The sequence below is a fragment of the Xenopus tropicalis genome, chromosome 2, assembly GCF_000004195.4.
Source record: "Xenopus tropicalis strain Nigerian chromosome 2, UCB_Xtro_10.0, whole genome shotgun sequence".
Classification (NCBI taxonomy): Eukaryota; Metazoa; Chordata; class Amphibia; order Anura; family Pipidae; genus Xenopus; species Xenopus tropicalis.
In genome coordinates this window covers 11,306,412-11,313,524 of record NC_030678.2, presented here as the reverse complement: position 1 = coordinate 11,313,524, position 7,113 = coordinate 11,306,412, and positions in this window count along the sequence as shown.

Sequence of the window (7,113 nt, the reverse complement as noted above, 5' to 3'; positions counted from 1 at the left end):
GAATTCTACTGACCAAAATCTAAAAAACAAATGCAAAAAAACTGGCCAATGAAAATGCTGATTTCCAGTACTTTGGCAGCTATCTTACATACAGAGATAATGATGGCATTTTCCCGTCATTATATGGCACAGGAATCAGACATGGGGATAAAGGGACAGACTTGCTCAGTGCTGGGAAACTGTGCTTATTGCTCCCAACTCCAATTGCAGGAACAGAGAACAGGGAGCCGGATTTACTCACATCAGCTGGGATTCTCATTGGGGGATTATTTTGCATATTAATGTAGCTATTGGCCCTGTAGAGCTGGGGGTCTCTCACATAAGCAAACTGGGGCACTTAGTATAATTTGCATGTTAGTGCCACAACATGGCCGCCCCCACTGGGAGCTCCTTCCTGGAACAAATCAGTCAGGAAAGTCTCAATTTCACAGGATCAAAATCACACACAATTTCATCCGTGTATCTACTCTGAAGCCTCCAGGACCCCTGTCTCTCAACATTGCCCAAGCTTCTCCTGGGCTGTCTCTTACCGCTCCACTACAAGGCTGCTACCCCAATCCTACTTACTCACAGTTCCTGTCTGGTGTACAATCCTCCCTGGGGCTCTACCCCAAATACTAACTCCTCGTGGGGACACAAGCTGTCCTTTCTAGCTATCCTTTCTAACGCTCCTTCTACCTCTCTGGCATAGACTAGCAAGGATTGGGTGCCAACTTGCTTTAACTCAGTGCTGTCTGTCCCTCTGCAGATGTTGCCAGGCCAAGAGAGGTATCTCAGCAAGGCCCTTCCTTTTATAGGCTCTTCAAGTGGATTTAGCGCCATCTGCTGGTTGAACCATAACTATTTACACACTAAAATAAATCTTTTATTTTACCCCTATACACATAGTACTGCCCAGTCTTACAGAATATACCATAAGCCAGAGATATGCCAGTTGCCTTTTTTAATCTGGTGTTTCCTGTGCAAAACAACATCAGAAGAGTTTCTTCTCTTCATGTGAAATGTTCTCCTGACTAGCAGGGTCGGTGGAAACGACCACCAGGTGGGGCTGTTGTTTCAATTTCAAATGATATGAACAGTGTAAAAAAAAAAAAAACAGCTCTGAGAAGTTTTACATTCATTTGCTTTACTGGTTTTCTTTATTACTTAAGAACTGTTGTGTTTTCAATATGTGCCTATAGTTATCTTCCAGCCTTCCCATGGATATAATCTGTTAATAATTGTAGTAAAGATCAATGATTCTAATCCAGGAATGCTGAAAAAAAGCTGCTCAAAGATACATTTCTTCTGTAGGGCGTTGTTTAGTTGACCAAAAATGAATTTGGTAACCCTAGTCTGAGGCGCTCTCTGGGGGCAGGGTGCTATTGGGGCAAATGGATTTATTATGATTAAGACTGATTTTGTTCATACTGTCTCTTTAAAAAATAATTAACCAATGGCCTCAATACTAATTTGGATTGTTCTGTTCTGATTGGAAATGTAAAGGCTAACACAAACACAATCTTAGGCTCATCGTTTTCCAGAAAGCAAAGGGGCCTGAGGTTTTACTCATAATAATTTGCAAAGAAATTGATGAAATGAATAAAAGGAAATGTCTTTACAGAGCAGGGGGAAGGCGTCATCTGTTATAGAACTCTTAAACATTTTATTACCGAGCTCATAAACGGATCCTGGAGGAACGCAATTAGCAATGCTCTTCGATATCAAATTATTTGCAGCTATTTTAGTTATGGATTGGGAGACACTTGTGAAATTTGGGTCCTAGGATTTTAATAGCGGTTTAATATTTTATAAAGCAATAGATTCTAAATATTACATTGGGAGCCGCAAAGTTCTATCAAGATTCCAAGCAAATGGCAAAGGGCAGAGTCGCACTGTTTATTAATGGGCAAATTCCAGCCGTTTCCGTACGTTTTCTTTCCTTGTAACGGATGTTATTCATCAGGCTAATGAAGTTTCTCTGCAATAACCTATTTATTGTGTAAACGGTGTCATTCATTTTCAAAATCTGGTTCCCGGTTGGAAACGAGACTCCATTTCAGGAGCTGGAGGTAATTTGCCAGGTTGAATATATGACTTTATTTAGTAAAGTGACAAGTGGCAGTGTTCCCCTCGTTGGGTGAAGGACTCCTGGACTTATTGGCTCTTGGCTTTAATAGTAATAGGGGGGAGACCATTCCCCCATCTTGACATGTACACACACACTCTTATATGATTGCCCAAACTTCATTGCCTGAGTACAAAAGCCTAGGCCATCATAAATGGGCTCCTTAGTGATTGGACATGCAGATGGAGCCATTATCATTTTAGCATTTGCCACATGTAGACCATTTCTGCTGCATCTATAATTATAATTACCATCATAGGGCTCGTTTAGACAACCACAGTTTCAAATGCACAAAAATGGATATAATCATTGCACAAATTCACAGCATTTATTACTTAGGTTTATAGCCGCTCCTTGCAGTTCTGTACAGTTGTATATTTCACCTCTTTAGGCTGCTGGACTCCTGGACTTATTGGTTCTTGACTTTACAAGGGATACATGATATCGTGCCCCCATTTTGGAGGTAAGCACACTGTTTTCAAGGTGGCCATACACGCTAAGATCCGCTCGCTTGGCAAGGTCTCCAAGTGACCGGATCTTTTCCCGACATCCCCACCTATGGGTGGGCGATATCGGACGCTTGGTCCTGGGGAATTAAGGTGGCCAAACACGGGCCGATTGTAGCTGCCGATATTGGTCCCTTGGACTGATTCACCAGCTTATCGGCCCGTGTAGGGGCAGAAACGACGGCCATACCCGAGCGATATCTGGCCTGAAAATGGCCAGATATTGATCGGGCAGGTTAAAAGATTTAGTCGGATTGGGGACTGCATTGATGTGGTCCCCAAACCGACTGCCCCATTGCCACCAATATAATTCGATCGTTTGGCCCCAGGGCCAAACGATAGAATTAGCCTACATTTTCCCCGATATCGCCCACTTCATGTGTATGGCCACCTTTAGAACAACAGGTATAGGCGTCAGTCGGTTCAGGGACCACATCAACGAGCTGATTTTTAAACTTGCCCAATCGATCGAGATCTGGCCGATTTCAGGCCAGATATTGGTTGGGCAGGCCCGTCGGTAGTGCCCCTACACGGGCCGATTAGCTGCTGAATTGGTTTAAGGGATCGATATCGGCAGCTAGGATCGGCCAGTGTATGGGGACCTTTAAAAGAGGCAAAGATTTGGAATACAGATGGAGAAACTGTAATTTGCCACACAGAAACCTGGAAACCATTTGTAGTGTATTGATGCAGGGGAACCCAAGAGCCACCACCTCCTTCATCCAGGGGTCCCCATATGCAGGGCTGGAACTAGGGGTAAGCAGAAGAGGCCCATGTGTAGAGTTCAAAAGTGAGGGGGCGCTAGGCACGTACCTCTTCTTTTGCCTACCCCAGACCTTTTTTACCCCCACCATGGGCTACCTCCCTCCTGTCTTCAATGCCACCAGCAAACCGGCGGTACTCATCGCCATCCCCATGTGTGCGTGCCATCGTGAGAATGTGCACACATGGGGGTCTGAAGGAGAAGGCCGGCTGGGTTGCCTAGGGCGCGGCACTACCCATATGCACAGAAGGCTTGCAACTGTGCCACACAAGTGCAATTACACACATTTAATGCATTGGATTCAATGGCATCAGGTGCAATGATCAGATGCAGCTTTATCTTGTTGCTGCCGGAATTATGAGGGAAAAAACTGCATTTGGGGTAAAAAAAAATATGCTGAATTGCATGTATGTATGTATGTGTGTATGTATAACTTTATTTATAAAGTGCTACTTATGTACGCAGCGCTGTACAGTAGAATCCATTAATACAAACAGGGGGTTATTAAGATAATAATGGATAAATACAAAGTATAACAATAAATACAAATAAATACAAGATACAATTGTAATAAGTTAAGAGTCAAAGACACAAGAGGATGGAGGTCCCTGCCCCGTAGAGCTTACAATCTATATGGGAGGGTAACTTACAGACACAAATAGGCAAATATAAGTGCTGTAGGTCACAGTGGGTGACACTACAATATAAGTGCTATTTTCCTGGTCATCTGCTGGGTGAGTGCTTCAAATTGCATCCATAATTGCACTTTGGAATTGTGAACGGTTCTGCTTTTGTATATATTATCTAACCCATAGGTCACACATAAACTTAACCACCACCAAATAGAGAATAAACAGTAAAAGGGAGCCCACCATAAAGTAACATTTGAGGTGTCAATTAATTACTGTCAATACTGCAATACCATTGCAGTTCATTAACTGCTCCCATTTGTGCCAAGTGGACAATGCAAACTAAAACACACTATACCTTCAGTATTTATTTCCCATTTTGATTTTTCTAATGAATATTAACAGCTGGTAGCCTCCGGAACGAGTTGTGTCTTTGTACCAGGTTTTTTTTATAGCCTGTAGAGATGCCGCAGCAGTCAATTACAAACTTTAGGGCAGGGTGCAAAGTGCAAAAAAAAAGGCAAAAACTGCTATGTTTAGTGTATAGTTTCACTTTTCCATCCAGTTTTGTGAATATCCAAAGTTCTCTGCACTACAAAATGAGCATTAGGTGTCCCCACCCTTGGGTTGTTGGAGTTCAAGCAATGTTAGGGTTCAAGCACAAGACTCGACTAGATAGGTCCTCTGCGCCCAGCCTTCCAGACCTCATGCATCAAACCCCCAGCAATAGAGCCGCACTCTCAGCCAATGTCCAATCAAAAAAATATATATAGGGGGGCAAAATGCAAAATTTCTGCAAAAAAAAGAGTGTATGGCATAAAAATAAAAGCACTTTTTTTGCAGAAATTTTGCATTTTGTCTCGTGATCCCCCCTATATATATTTTTCGAGAGGGTTCAAACACAATAGCAATTACGGTAAATTTTAAATTAATTTTACCTTCTAGACAGTCATGTAATTGGCAGACAGATACTACTGTATAGATTAAGGAAATAATGCACAGGTTATTGTGGGTTAGGGGGGATTAATAAATAATTGTACTGTATAAGGGGACAGGGTATTAGTCCATGAGTGAGCAAACTATGTATGGGGGCTTCTGATTGGCTTAAGGTGGCACAGGTATAAATCTGGGCCTGAGACTATGAGATAGCGGTGTAATTGCCAGAGAATACTGCATTGCTGGGAGTACAGAATGTTATTACTGTAGGAGACACACAACAACTCACTAAAACACTAAGATGCAGCTTTTCTCAGAGACAAACAGGATAATTCCCGTCGTCTGTGTAGGAGAAGCCATTGTATAATGACTGCAATTATTTTTGTCGCTGCCGCGGGTTATTTTTAGTTAGCGGCTCCTCATACACACAAAGCAGTGATGCGCGAAGAAGGCAAATTGCCATTAAACTGCCTCTGTGAGAAATATCCCTCGGCTCCCTGAGATTGGGTTCCGCTGGTTCCACTTGGTTTGCTCACAGGACTAAAGCCTGTTGGGTTCCCTCTGCCTTGGAACCAGCATACAGGATCCATTTAGAATCCGAGTGCTTCTATCATTTTCCCACACTCACAGAACATTCTATGCAGCTTATACAAATGGGGTATTTATCTGGTTTAGCCACAGGCGTCTGCAAGCAGTAGAGTCGAAAGAGACTTTAGATATTAGAATAGAAAATAAAAATCTATTGGAAATTACTAGTTTTCTAACCTTACTTAGAGAGCAAGAAGATTGCAATCAAAAGTCTTAGGTTTGCCCACATCTAGTAATTCATAACAGCCAATCAGATGCTTGTTCTCAAAGGGCTGACCAGTAAATAAGACCTGCTCTATGAGATACTTGACAAGTAGCAAACATAAGGCCATCTAGTACAGTGGTTCTCAACCTTCCTAATGCCGCGACCCTTTAATACAGTTCCTCATGTTGTGGTGACCCCCAACCATAAAATTATTCCTAAGACCATCGGAAATATGTGTTTTCCAATGGTCTTAGGCGACCCCAAAGGGGTCCCGACCCACAGGGTGAGAACCGCTGATATCTTAGGCCTCTCAGACTGTTGGGGGGCCAGACTATAGTTAGTTGTCACACTACGCCCCCACCTGGCCACTGAACATTTCATTAGCGTTGGCCGGTGGGACGTGGTGACATAACACACTGGAGCCGAGGACCTTGCTGGGCAGACAGGTAGTAGTCTGAGGTGAGGATGCAGAGGGCAGGAGCCAGGTAAATGACCCCTGATCTAGTACATTGCTTGCTAAATATTTAGGATTAAATGAAATAAAAAGATTGATGTCATACAAATATGTTTACTTGTAACCATACAGGATACTAACCCCACTAAAACCAAGTGGTAGCACTATAGGCTTATAGTGCTTTAGTGTTAGTGTTTAGTGTTAAGACAGATATGGGCAGGGTCGGACTGGGGGGTGAAGGGTCCACCAGGGCTCCGCCCCGGGGGCCCTGCAGGTGTACCCTCACCCCCCCGCAGGGGCCCCCCCCGACGTCCTCCCCAGAGCGCTTAAATTTAACGCAGGGGGAGGAGCGGTCGGGCAGGGGGAGCGCCACAAGAGTTGGATCTGGCTGCCAGGGCCCACCGGAATTTTTCCCGGTGTCCCGGTGCCCCAGTCCGACCCTGGATATGGGACTCTTAAACATCTCGGGCAAATGCTAGAACTACAGTCGCACTTATGATCATGTCTTTACAGAGTCTCTAAAGCAGATAAGAGTAGTGATGATTGAATCTGTCCCGTTTCGCTTTGCCAAAAAATTCACGAATCTTTCAAAACATTCCCGAAATGGTGAAAATTTTGCGCGTCAAAAAAAAATTCGCCTGCGACAATTCTTGTGATGTGCAACAATTCTTTTGACGTGGGCGACAATCTTTGGACACAGGCAACAAATTTTGGATGCGCGGCAATTTTTTTGGTCGATTTGCAAAAAACCTGCCCATGCAAAACGCAGAAATTCGTTGCAAATTCATGCCTGGCGAAACATCACTAGATAAGGGGCATCAATTATGACGCAATAACACAAGTGTAGTTGTGGTCGCACAAATTGTCCCTGTTGCCATTAAGCAAAAAACCCCATTCATTAAAAGTGTGTCAAAGGCACTCCTTG